General features: G+C 44.1%; 1 pseudogene; it reads left to right on the top strand.

Annotated features, from left to right (window-relative positions):
* The first annotated feature begins 1,201 nt into the window (after nucleotides 1-1,201).
* On the top strand, nucleotides 1,202-4,184 carry LOC148112911 (uncharacterized; annotated as a pseudogene).
* Nucleotides 4,185-14,556: the final 10,372 nt, after the last annotated feature.

The following is a 14,556-nucleotide window of genomic DNA, read 5'->3' as shown; positions in this document are numbered from 1 at the left end:
GTTTTTTGTTTGTGAAAAACCAAAGGTTGAGATGTGACAATATTGTTCTGAGGCACTGGAAATGAGGCAGCAGAAGCACTGACCCTTGAGGGTGGAGACAGCAGCCAGACGTGGGTTGTGCTCATTGGTCAGAGGATGGACTGAGCCTGGAATTCTTTTAAATCCGCCCCCTGTTGCTAGGGCTCCCAGCTTTTTGCTCAGTCATCAGACTGGACAGTTGTGTGGATTGTGGCTCTAGTGACCTTGGTTTTCTTAGAGCTATTCATTCTATTTGATTCTTAGGTTTGACTATTGGACTGCTTTGACTATTCTAAGTATTCTGATTCGGATTTGTTACTCCAGGCCTCACAGAGTTTTTTCCTCATTTCTGAGGCCTTTTCCCTCCCCTTTTTATTTCCATTTAGCCCTCCATTTCAGCATTTATACGGTCAGTAATTTGTTTTATTTAATTTGGTGGAGCTTAACGCTCCCGTGGGTGGGGGTGTTACCTGGCTTTCTGCCATCCGTTCTGGCTTTCCTTTAAAAATAAAACAGTGGAGCTTCGCGCCCCCTCCATTTGCTGTCTGGTGGCCATTTTATATCCAATTGAGTATAAGCCTATTGCTGTCCCTAAGAGAGTCTCGAACTCACTCTTATAGCCGCTTGTCGGCTCCGTGATTTCTCTGGCCGCTAATTATCTCGTTCGGGCCGGAGCAGGGCTTAGAGGACTTTGTCAGCCCTGTAAACTATCCAGAGCCTCGCCTCGCTAGCCTCGCACTTAACTACGAGGCGCTGACATAGCAGTGGAGCCTCGCGCTTCCTTTGTGTATTCGGCGCCCAGCGTTAATTAGTTTCAGCTGCTGGGCACTTTTTTCGCTGGGGTTTTTTTCTCGCCGGCTCTTGGGCTAGGGCTGCACGCCCTGTTTGTGGCTGATTCAGCTGGGAGGTTTGCGAGGCTCTAGGGCGCTGCCCAGGTCCACTAGGGAGAGCTTTAATAGGCATTGAGGAGTATTTCTCTTCTCTCTCCCTTCGCGCCCGCGCCATTTGAGGCGCCAAATTACCGGCGATATCTGAGGGCCTCCAGTCTGATTTACTGTGCCCTTGTCATCTGTGGCATCTTCCCTGCCATCCATTTACCAGCCAGAGGAAATTTTTTTCTGAACACCCCAAAGCTACCAGCCTTAATTAATTACCTGGTAGCTCATTTAGCATTAGGCTCATTATGCCCAAATCCTTGACTAAATCTAAGCATGGCCGTAGGGCCACAGTGCGGGCTCAGTCTGTGGCCACAACCAAAGAGTGCCACGCACAGGCGCACAAGGTGCTTGCCCCGGCCACCGGTTCTAAGGGTTCGGCCAAGCCTCCCACTAAGGGGATTGAGCAGGACAAGCCTCCTACCAATCAATGTAGGAAGTCTTCTGCATTAGACCTGGTGCACCCCAAGGGGCCCAGGGCTACTTCTAGCGAACCCAGACGGGTGTCCTCTGCCACTTCTGATCAAGTGTCTCTCCAGGACTTCCAATTGTCTGCTGAACCCACTGATATGTGGGGTTCTTCTTCGCCCAGAGTCATGGTTCCTCTGGTGGAGTCTTACGCTCCCATTCCTTCGGGGCTTCAGGCTCCTCCAATTTCTGTTCCGGTCCGAACCTCTACAGAGGTCGGACCGGCTGGCGACCAAACGCAGGTTAATTGGCGTCCTGAGGACATTCAGCGCATGATTTCTGTGGCTGTGCAGCAATCTTTGGCGGAGCGAGGTTTTCCGGCTCATAATCCTCCCCCCACCCAGTCCGTCCTTGAGGCTGATGAGGAGCCTGTAGACGATTTTAATATGGAGGATGCAATTTCGCTAGCGGGATCAGATTCCCCGGCTATCTCCTGTGTCAGTGAACACTCCATTCAGGGGGGGGACCTAGAGCCAGACTTATCGGAGGATGAGGGCTTACCTCCAGATCAGCCCGCCTTTACGGGCTTGTTCCCCCAGGCCTTATTTAAGTCTATTGTTCAAGGCGGTGAATGCGGCCCAATTGGGTCCCTCTGGCCCCCCGGAACCTGCCTCTGCGGTAGGTTCCTTAAACCCGTTGTTTGCTGAGCAACCTAAACCGGTAACAGCAATACCTACCCCTCCTCTCTTTTTGGAGGTCATACATAAACAATGGTCTGCGCCATCTTCAATTCCTGTACCGTCCTCTATGGACAAGAAAAATTTCATTGTGTCCCCAGACCTTGATTCCCTGCTGCAGATACCTACTATTGACGCCCCGGTGGCAGCTTTGCTTTCAGCGTCCTCTCTGCCAGGGGATCCGGAGGAAGGTCTAAGGCCAGAAGAACGCAGAGCTGAACAAGTCCTGCAGAGGGCCCACCTAGGGGCAGCATGGGCCATTAAATCGGCGGCCATGGCCTCTTTCTTCAATTGCACCACGCTTCTCTGGCTTCGCCAGCTACAAGATAAGATGGCCTCTGAGGACTCGAGGTTGAAACAAGACCTCAACAAGATTGTTGCTGCGGTGCAATTTTCTGCGGATGCCACCCTAAACGCTATGAGGTTTGCTGCAAAATCCATGGCCTCTGCTGTTGCCGCTCGTCGCTTGGTCTGGCTTCGTCACTGGCAGGCAGATGCCAGACACAAGTGGCGCCTAGCCTCTGTCCCCTTTTCGGGCACCAAGTTGTTCGGGGATGCCTTGGACAAGTTTCTTATTGAGACTAAGGACAAACGAAAGATCTTACCGGTTGTTTTTCGGAGAGGGGAACCCCGCTTCTCTCCTTATGGTCCTCGCCCCCCAATGAGGTCTTCGGAGGGCGGTTTGGGCTCCTCCTGTCCTATGGGTAACTTCCATATGGGATATCTAGGTCCCAGGCAGAGGAATTTCCAGGACAGACCGCCCAGGGGGAGGGCTTTTGGTTCCCGGCGGCCCTTTCGAGGGGGAGGAGGTCGTTCCATCCGTCGCCGTCGTTAGTAGTACCTGCGGTCCTCCCATTGGCGGAAGATTGGGCCTCTTCGCCAACATTTGGGAGAGTACTACTTCGGATTGCTGGGTCCTGGCCTCCATTTCATCGGGTTTGGCCATTGAATTTGTTTCCACCCCCCCTTTGTCCTTTATTCGCTGTCCCCTGTCCCAGATAGCCGAGCGTAGATCCCTCATGGATGCGGCTATCAATCACCTGTTGGCCATCAAGGCCATCCAACGTGTACCTTGTGATCAGGAGGGACAGGGGTTTTACTCTCTGGTCTTCTTAGTCCCTAAGTCATCGGGTGGGTGGAGACCTATTCTGGACCTTAAACGTTTGAACCGGTTTGTAATCTATCGAAGGTTCAAAATGCAATCCTTGCGTTCAATCTTAGACGGTGTACGGAGGGGCGATCTCCTCTGCTCAATAGATCTCACGGAGGCTTACCTCCATGTCCCCATTCGCCCTTCCCATAGGAAGTTCCTCCGTTTTTGTTATGCTGGTGTTCACTACCAGTACACAGCCTTACCCTTTGGCCTTTCCTCGGCTCCCCGTAGCTTCACTAAGATTTTGGCAGCCTTGGCGGCTCACCTCAGGCTTCAAGCCATTTGTCTCCAGTGTTACCTGGATGACATCCTCCTTATGTCATCTTCCTATCAGCAGGCCATGTCTGATCTCCGCCTTACAATTCAGACACTAGCGTCGCACGGCTTCTCTGTTAATGTAGAGAAAAGCCACCTAAATCCCTCGACCAGGATCCTGCATTTGGGAGCCATTATTGATTCGGAGCAGGGTAGAGTTTTTCTCTCCCCGGATCGGCAGGCCGCGTTGAGATCCATGGTATCTAAGATCCTGAGGGATAAGAGGGCTTCCCCTTTATTTCTTTCCAAACTCCTGGGCAAGATGGTCTCGGCCATCTCGATTGTTCCCTGGGCCAGGTTACACCTTAGAGACCTCCAATGGTTTCTCTTGCCTTTTCAGAGAACGGGCAGGGGATCCTCTCTCGCCAAGGTGGCAGTTCCAAGGGAGGTGCTCTCCTCCCTTCGCTGGTGGCTCTCTCCAACGCTCTCCAAAGGCTGTCTGTTCCTGGACCCTCACTGGGTAACAGTGACCACCGATGCCAGTACGGTCGGATGGGGAGCTCACTGCGGGGCTCAGATCGCGCAGGGGACGTGGTCCAACATGGAATCTACCCGCAGCATCAATTGGCTGGAGCTGCGAGCGATTTACCTGGCGCTTCGAGCATTCCAACTTCTTAGTCCGAGCACGTGTTGATTCTCACCGACAACACCTCTGCCAAGGCGCACGTCAATCGCCAGGGGGGCACCAGGTCCGTTTCGCTGATGTGGGAAGCAAAGAGATTGGGCCTTTGGGCGGAGAAGCATCTGGCCTCCTTGAAGGCGGACCATATCTCGGGGGTCTCAAACCTGACAGCAGACTGGTTGAGCCGCCAACAGATAGACCATGGGGAATGGAGCCTTCATCCTCTTCTCTTCCAGAGGATAGCTGCACATTTCGGGAGCCCACAGATAGATCTGTTTGCCTCCCCCCAGAACAGCAGGTTACCTCGCTTCTTTTCCCGTTTTCTTTCCAGTCAAGCGGAAGCGGTGGATGCCCTGCGCGCCCCCCTTACTGTACGCCTTCCCTCCATTTCCCCTCATCCCGAGGGTAATTCGGAAACTATTGCTGGAACAGGCAGAGATCATCCTGGTGGCACCACACTGGCCGAGGAGGTCGTGGTTTGCGGACCTCATGCATCTCTCTGTGTCCCCTCCTTGGAGGATTCCATGTACTCCAGATTGTCTCAGCCAAGGGGCGGTTCTACATCCGGACCCTCAGTGGCTTCAGCTGACCGCCTGGCGGTTGAGTGGGAAGCTCTACAGCGGGAACGCATCCCTTCTGACATAATTCATACCATCCAGGCATCCCAGCGGTCATCTACCCAACGGATTTATTCCGCTACTTGGCGGTCCTTTTCTTCTTGGTGTACGACTCAAGGGTTTTCCCCTCTCCAGGCTTCCATCTTACAGGTCCTTCGTTTTCTACAGTCGGGTTTGGACAAAGGGCTGTCTCCAAACACCCTCCGGAGACATGTGGCAGCTATTTCTTCTATCTTGACATATAATTCGGTTCATTCGTTGTCCCAGCAGCCACTGATCTGACGATTTCTCCGAGGAGCAACTAACCTCTGTCCGCCCGTACTACATCAATATCCTTCCTGGGATCTCGCCCTGGTGTTGGATTCCCTTATGGAATCACCATACGAGCCTCTTGTTTCTGTCAGCTTACGCCTGTTATCCGGCAAAGTAGCCTTTTTAGTGGCTATCACTTCAGCGCGCAGAATTTCCGAACTAGCGGCGCTCTCCACTAGGGAGGATTTGTGTGTTTTCCATGGGGATCGTGTGGTCCTCAGATTGGATCCTACATTTGTGACTAAGATTAACTCTCCCTTTCATCGTTTACAGGAACTGGTTCTTCCAGATTTCTATCCATGTCCTTCCAACCCATTGGAGGGCCGGTTACACACCCTGGATGTCCGCCGGGCGCTCGAACTCTACATCCAGAGGACGGCGGCTATTCGACGAACAGAATCACTGTTTGTTTCATTTCTACCGTCTTCTTTAGGTCACCGGGTTACTTCTTCCACGGTGGGGCGTTGGATCAGAACAACGATCTCGACTGCATACGAACTTCGGTCGTTGCCTCCTCCTTCCAATGTCACAGCCCATTCTACCAGAAGTGCGGCGACCACGGCAGCTTGGTCTTCAAACGCCTCTTTGGACGAGATCTGCAGGGCGGCGACTTGGACATCTCCTTCCCCCTTTATCAGACACTATAAACTGGATAAGTTCGCCTCTGCGGAGGCTGATTTTGGGAGGAGGGTGTTACACCGTGTTGAGGCTTGGGAGGGGTGTTCTGCCCAGACTGTTCCCGCCCGTGATATGGGACAGTGATCTTTGGTATGTCCCACGTCTGGCTGCTGTCTCCACCCTCAAGGGAGAAGGGGCGTTGGTCCTACCTGATACGCCCCTTCTCGTTGAGTGGAGACAGCAGCCAGCCCCACCCTGAATTCAGTCTGGTCATCTATGTTTATTTGTATTATTGATTTATTGTTGACTGTCTTTTTCTTTCCACACACCGAGTCTGGATTTCCTTCGACAAAAGCTGGGAGCCCTAGCAACAGGGGGCGGATTTAAAAGAATTCCAGGCTCAGTCCATCCTCTGACCAATGAGCACAACCCACGTCTGGCTGCTGTCTCCACTCAACGAGAAGGGGCGTATCAGGTAGGACCAACGCCCCATCCTGCTAATAAATGAACACAGCCAGGGTCTATTTAAACTGACTCAAATGTGAAAATGAGCAGTGGGAGAATCTGTTTTTTGTTTGTGAAAAACCAAAGGTTGAGATGTGACAATATTGTTCTGAGGCACTGGAAATGAGGCAGCAGAAGCACTGACCGTAAGACAAAAGTGATACCAACACCTTATTCCTATATATCTCTGGGTGTCTCAATACCTCTTTGTGTGTGTAAGAAGAATTTTTTTTTTACAAGTGAAAAGCTACAAAACATAAAACAAGAAAAGAATAAAAAGAGGAAAATAAGAGAAAAAAATGGAAAAGATAGAAAAGTAGAAGAGAAAGTTAACAAAGAAAAAAAAGAAAAGAAAATCTTTAAAGAAGTTCCAATCTTTGTAGCAGTTACATAGTTAATTCTATTTACACCATCCCAAGTTATGTAACATACTTCCCTTTCCCCATATATATTCTTTTTTAATTAATACATTCAGAAATTATCAGTTCAGTTTTATCCATCCTCAGCAAATCCATAAAGGATACCCTATTCCTAATTACTATCATCTTTGACCATTTGCACCATTATGTTTTTACTGCAAGGTGTTTTGGAATGTTTATGCTTTAAAATATAGAAGGTAGAATTTAGCACTTAAAAGCTAAAGCCATATGTTCATTCTATCTAAGTTGTTTGGAGGTCATGCTGGGCCATTCCTATGTCTTTCCTTCTTTCCATTTTGCTTTCCATCCAGTTTTATAATTTCTCTGAAAATAAGCACAAATGCTTACTTTGAAACAAAATAATAAAGAAAGTTTGGGAAATAGTGGAATAATTTTTCAATCTTTGCAGAGGTGTAAATCAGCTTTAATATATAAAAAGTTTAAGTGTGCCCTAATGTAATACCTATAGCTGGCTGGTTTTCATGTAAATAGAATGTATCTTCAGGCTTAAAGGGGGGAAAAAACAAGAATTCAGGATTTTGGAGAAATTTAACACAGCATTTCACACATTACATAATAGGAAAAAGTACAGGGAAAGGATTAATAGGAGACATTTGCTGCTGTTTCCTTGTTTCCTTTTTTATTTCCAGAACCTTTCACAAAACAATACAAAAATAAATGTCCACTTTCCAAAGAACAGTGAACAAAGACTGTTCCATATGGACTTTTTCTTTTAATGAGGTCACTTAAAATGGAGTTATTATGCTCTACAGGTTCCAGTCATTTTCCCCTTAATAGTCTGAATACTTATAAAGTGGTAAGAGGAAAATATAATAATAATTTTGAATTAACCAAGGTGGGGATGTTAGTTCAATATGTTTTGTTAGTGTTCAAAGATTCTTAATTCCAGCCAAAGATCAAAATACATGATTTGGCCAAGTGCTGCTCTTTTGAATAAGAAAGGTTATTTTACAATAAGAAGATTCATCAGTTTCCAAAGTTGTCCATGTTCTATATCAGTCATATGAAAACTACCTAGAGGAATAAATTCTGTGAGACAAAAGTCATGATGGTTATCTGCAGTAGATGTGCTGCCCCCAATTAAGTGATTTACACAATTACTAAATTAGAAGCTGAACTAATAAGAATCCATTTTGGGATTTCAACTTCTAGAAAGGGGCACCCGTGTGTATGTGTGTGTGTGTGTGTGTGTGTGTGAGAGAGAGAGAAAGAGAGAGAGAGAGAGGGAGAGAGAGAGAGAGAGAGAGAGAGAGAGAGAATTGTTTCTTGACTTCAAATGAATATGAATATTGTGGGCAACCTTTATGACAGAAGTACAGTGATGTGATTTAATTTCTGTAGTTAGAAAAAAATTATGCAGGTAATTATGCTTCATAATATATAATTTATATCAATTCTAATCAAGTGCATTTACATTCATTCATGGAAATACACCAGGGAATTATAATAAGTCAAGAGAAAAGCATTCAGTGCTAAGATGATGATCTGGATTAGTGCTGTACAGTTTTCTCTCTGGTAATAGGAATGGTCAATGTATTCCATTCATAGATTTTATTAACACTGAGGGATCAACAATTTTATTACTTTTTTTTCTTTTTACAACCCTGTAATCCAATGGTGAAATCCAATTTTTTTTACTACCGGTTCTGTGGGCGTGACTTGGTAGGCATGGTGTGGCTTGGTGGGTTGGCTTGGTGGGCATGGCAGGGGAAGGATAGTGCAAAATATCTCCATTCCCACCCCACTCTGGGGCCAGCCAGAGGTGGTATTTGCTGGTTCTCCTACCAGTTCTCCAGAACCTGTCAGAACCTGCTGAATTTCACCCGTGCTGTAATCCCTTACCTCAGGGTGGAGTCAGGAGACTGAATGGATCTGACTGTTTACTGGCCAGATGCCCTTGCTGAGTTCATAGCAGATATTTCTCTTTGCCCTGATAAAATATCTATTGCTGCCTAGGATTGAACTCTGTGAGTTGACTGTGAGTACTAGTGTCACTTAGGCATAAAGCCAGCTGGATGACTTTGCACCAGTCACTCACTCTTAGCCCTAGGGAAGACCCAATGGCAAACCACTTCCATAATCTTGCCAAGAAAACTTCAGAGACTAGTCCAGGCAGTCATAATAAGTCAACACTGACTTGAAAGCACCAAAAGAAAAAATATAGTGAGCATTAACTTATAATAGGACCTTATTAGTATTTTTAATTATTTATTTAAAACATTTATATAGACACCTATTTGATAACCAAATCTGGACTGCTCCCAATCATAAGTTTTAGTGATGTAATCAAAGTGAGCAATCTAAGCACACATTGAGTGCAAATGATGCCAAATCACAAACCTTACTAATATGATATGTCACCTAGTTCCATCAGGAAATACACTTGCCAGACCTAAAGTTAATGATTATGACCTCTGGATATTTAGGGGCAGTTTTTTGTACTGAAAAGCTCTATTAGGAGTAAGTCTATTTTGTCCACTTTCAAAATAAATAAAAACTACTAAGGTTTTATTTTTGCTGAGTTTTTAAAACCATTACTTTAAGTGCAAAAAAGAGAGAACTTTTTAAGTTAAAATCCGCTTTTCTAAAAGTTCAAAATACATACAGATGGTCTATGTTTAATGACCACTCATTCAGCAACTGTTCCAATTTATAACAGCACTGAATGAGTGGTAATTATGACCAGTAATTGGAGTTCTGGCTGTTGTAGTGTCCTCATAGTCATGCGATCACTATCTGGGTGCTCAAAAGCTGCCTTGCAATTATGATATCGCAGTGAGCCATAGACATGTGATTGGAAATTCCACTGTTCCTTGCTGGCTTCCCAGAAGCAAAATCAATGAGGAAACCAGCAGGAAGTAGCAATCATGGGAGGTCCTCACTTAACAACAGCAACTGGGACTGCCAGAGTTGCCATTGCCAAGCAGCATGGTCCTGTGACATTGTGCTTTATGAATGTGCTTAGCAGTGGGCAATTCTCGGCCCAGCTGTCATTATGTACCTAGGACAGTGATGACTAATCTTTTCCAGACCGAGTGCCCAAAGCGTGCGTGTGTGAGTGCGTGCGCACACGCCTGAACCACCAAAATGCAATGTGTGTATAGTCCCTACACATGAACCCTGCCCCATGCATACGCGTGTGGTCCCCTTGCACACACCTCAGCCCCACGCATGCGCACATGCACCAGGCATGCACCTCTCCCCCGTGCATGTGCATGCGCAGTAGAGACCCAAAGACCAGCTGGTCGGCGGGAGGTTCGCACGCATGCACGACAAGCTGAACTGGGGTGACTACTCGCGTGCCATCAGAGAAGGTACTACGTGCCACCTCTGGCAGACCTGTCAGAGGTTCGCCATCATGGACCTAGGACTACCAGTATTTTTGCAAACTTTAACTGGAAACATGCACTTTCTTTAATGCAGAAAAAAACTTAATATTTTTTAAATAATAATAATACTAATTTTAAGCTACAAATTGGTTTTTTTCTGATTATTAAAGAAATATATTTTGCAAAATTGAACTGTAATCATGCACATGTATCCTAACTTTAATACAAGGAAGAAGAAATTTTTTAACACTACTAGCTTCTTTCTTTCTTTCTTTCTTTCTTTCTTTCTTTCTTTCTTTCTTTCTTTCTTTCTTTCTTTCTTTCTTTCTTTCTTTCCTCGTGGCTTTTTTGAAAGTTAATTTTTTGCAAAATTTAGCTGAAAAACCTATCCACTCCCTGCCCCCCTGCACAACCCTCTAAACCAGTGGCCGCCAATCTTTTGTGCATCAGGGAATGGTTCCATGGACTGGAGGGGGCATGGTTTCATATGCTGCCTGCAGCCTGCTGATGAGGCTTTGCTTGTTTGTGCGAACCAGTTATGGTATGCTGCAGACCAGTGCTGGTCCAAGGATCAGGGGTTGTGGATTCCTGCTCTAAGCAGTGCAAAAAAACCCAGCCTAACAGAGTGTAGTAGTAAGCTTTTATTGCGGTCAGAGACCAAATTAAAATACACATAGAAGGGGAGTATATTTTACAAATATGAATAGATCATGTGACAGTACACCATCTACTGCCTCAGATACAATCTGTACTGTCAGTACTAGTGATCCTCTGCCGTAGGGGTTACCCGTCTCTTCCCCCATTTTTTTTCAGCCACGACTGCAGCAAAAAAATTTGCCACCTTTGGGGTTATATTGGGGTCTGTGTCCTGGAGGAAATAAAGGCTGAACAGATCGGGTGAACCAGGGAATCTCTGGGAAATAGGAGAAATGAATCTTGATCTTACGTCTCGGTAGTGGGGACATACGAATGTAATGTGGAACAGAGATTCCGGGGATCGGCCATCACATGTACAATAGATGGATTTTACTTCCCCAGAGAGCCTACAGCCTAACAGAGTAAGCGAGTCTTATTTTCAATCTTTCAGAAAGAAAATAACAGCTTTAAATTTCTCTGTGCAAAAGGTTTGCCTACAGGTCTACAAGTGAGCAGAGACACCTACTTACAAATATTGCAGATGTGTGCAAATATATATATCTTCATTATGTATTCTGGCACAGTTTCGCAGAGGTCATATTTGATTTTTTTTATTTGATTTGATTTGATTTTTCCTTGTGTATTTTGAAAAGATTTTGGAGATGATGACTTCAGATACCAAAGAAGAGCTTAAAAGATTTTACAAACTGTTTTTATATCATTGAGGATACCCTCCAGCTCCTGAAGCATTTGAGGCTGTGTTTCTCATCGCTTACCACAACATGCTTTCTATTGAAAGAACAGCCATTGCCGACAAGCTACAATAAAATCTATTGTCAGAGTTTTTATGAAGAAAATTGTTTCTCTAGGCTGAGCCTGTGTTGTCATAAGCAATGCTGAAATTCTGGCCCAGCTGATGAGGAACAAATCTGAAAAGCAGCAATAAAGCAGCCTATGAAATGGTGAATAGCTCCACTTTAGAACCTCTAAATAATTGACTTTTATTGCTTGTTATGTAAATAAGTGCCTGGATGTTACCTTTAAGGATTTGATTTCTATTTTGCATTCTCTGAATTAATGATGCCTAAAAAGGAACAGTTCAAAGGAAGCCATGTGTATATTATTGTGATAACCCCGACTGTGATTTGAGTATTTTTCTCATCTGGGATATATCTGTGATTCTTTTCTATCACAGACAGCATACTATTTTCAGTGGGATCTGTAGTGTTGTAACTCAAGCGATTAGTGTGCTGCTTGTGATTATAGCCCTGATTTATGGAATACTGATTGGGCAAAATGTGATGGTCTCAACTTCTCCTCTTCCTCCTCATCCATCATCATCTCCTCCTCCTCCCCTCCTCTTCCTCCTCCTTGCAACTTTACCTTTGAAATTCATTCCTTTTTCTGATTTAGCTGGCAGTAGCTGCTGCAGAAGAAAAGGAAGAAGGGCCAGAAGAAGCAACTAGAAGGAGAGATGTAAGAAGTCCAAAGGCAGCTGGAAAAAGAGTTGGATCTGTACTTGGAGTGACCCTATCAATTATACATGTTTTAGCATCTGAGAAGAAAATAATCTATGGTTCTTTTGCCGTTCCTATTTTCAGTTATTATCATATGTCTTTGGATACTTGCTAAAAGAAATAAGGGAAACTGTAGCAAATAAAATTATGTCACCAGGTTCATCCATCTCAGGACAATATTGTTGTTTGCCAAGATCTGATCTTTCTTTGATCTTGAGAATGACACAATTAAACATCATAGCAAGCTGCAATAGATTGCAACGAGCATACATCAGTTAGTAGAAAGTAAAGGGTGCTAATATATTAAATGTCAGGCTGGTAATGAACTGTCAAAACTTTGTTACAGAGAATTGATGTTTGTAGCTTGAGTCAACAGTGAAAAATATCATAAAGTGCTGGGCTTCTTCTTTCTCTAAGCAAAAATGTAATTGATTTTTTTAATGACAGGTATAAACGAAAGCAAATCTTACTATCCTCCCCCCCCCATATCTTGCTTAAAATGCTATTTCTAATTAAAATAAACTTTACTTATTCATTCAGCTTGCACCAAGTGTATTTGTCATGCTTCAGTACAGTCTACATGCTTGATAATAATTATTTCCCTTGTAATACATTGAGCTTACTATGAGACCTTAATGGAATTTTCTTGGGATATATCATTTTCTTGGGATCCAAATTTCTTCGTATATACAAATAGATTTCAGGCAGTATCAAATAATGAATTTGCAAGCCATTAAATCATCAGCGTTTACCATTTTAAAAGAGTCTCCTGATGGGACTGCATATTCATAACCTGGTGTAAAAATTGCAAAACCAAATGCTGAATACATTCAATCAAATAAATCCTGTTGTAAAACCCCACTGGTATTACAAAGATTTTCCTGGATAATATGGTGTGATGGCATTTGAAAAATCCCTTTAAACTGCCTGTGCCTACAATTTTCTCTATTATATGCAATGGAAGACCTATGTAATGCTGGATATCTTTCCATCCTGCATAATAACATTCAAAGTTTGGTTAACAATGAAATGTGCAGTACATAGTACTGTAATAAAGAATTCTATCCCCTAATCCATTATCACACTTCTTTCAGGGACACAGTCAACATTCCATGCTGAACCATGCACACACATTTCTCACAGTCTCTGTTGAATCTATCAACAGCTTATTACCTTGTGCTTGAGTAGAACCCTTTTGGGTACATAAGCAATGCTATTCACAACATCCATGCTGAAAACAGAGGCAATGATCATATTTCCTCGGAAGATGCTATTAAGTCCTTGAGTCCTTACAAGGGGCAAAGGACAATATGTAATGCTCGGGCAAGAAATGATGCCAGAACCAAACTCATCTCCAGCCTAGAGCCACAAAGATCAGGAATTGCTCTTTTGTTCCATGGCAGTGGTGAACTTGCTAAAGCAAGTAGTGGATATGGCTAGAGTCAAAAGTGACTCCATCTCCCACTGTTTTTATTCCCAGCCTCCTTTCTTATCCTCCTCCTTCTCTTTCCTACATCCATGTTGGTCTTCAGGTTGCAAGATGGCAGGAAAAGGTGAACATTCTTACTAGTGATCTCAAACGATTTAGCTTTTCAAATAAAGTCAAGATATGCATGAAATTAAGCTGAGATCACATGTGACCAAAAGTCCATCAGTTGTTCTTGGCTGACACACACACACATAGGAACATATGCACACAGAAATGCACACACTAATGTAGTCATAGAATTTCAGTTATAAACAGAAATTATATTGAATGTTTTGGAGATACTACTAAAAGGATTGCACTGAAATACAGAAAAGCTTCTAACTTTAGTGAGCAAACCTTATCAACGATGAAAAGTATCTGGTATCCCAGCAGGACTATTTATAAGCATATTTCTTTGTGAGTACAGAAATCCAAGCTAGGGATAATCAGTAAACACAATTCTTGCATCTAAAATGGCAACGGAAACTCTTTGTAACAGTTAAAAATAAGAAAAACAACTAAGTCTGCCTGCTTGATGGCTGGTAACTTTGTCACATAGTATAAAAATAATTCTTCATATAAAGAGCTGTCATACAAAAGGGCTAATTTAATTTTAGATCATTGTGTCTGAAAAGTATTTCCCTCTATGGGGACCAGTTTGTTTCATTTTGCAACCAATTGCAGAGTAATCACTTGCAAAACAGATTTATATGTGGGAACAGGTGTGCCTGCATTTATACATAAGCAAAGAGGTTTATTTGTCTCCATAGTGCTGATATGTTGCTATTTGACCTTTCCATTCCTGAGCATCACAGATCCCTATTTCTCTTTTCTCTGATGGCATTTGGTCTTCTAGATAATGCATTTCTTTTCCCCTTACCACTGATGAATAGCCATGAGCTGTTTAAAACTGGGCTGCCCAAAGCT

The sequence above is a fragment of the Pantherophis guttatus genome, chromosome 7 (genome assembly GCF_059756535.1).
Source record: "Pantherophis guttatus breed Tessera chromosome 7, ASM5975653v1, whole genome shotgun sequence".
NCBI lineage: Eukaryota > Metazoa > Chordata > Lepidosauria > Squamata > Colubridae > Pantherophis > Pantherophis guttatus.
Note: the sequence above shows the minus strand (reverse complement) of the source record. Positions and strands in the feature narration are given on the sequence as shown.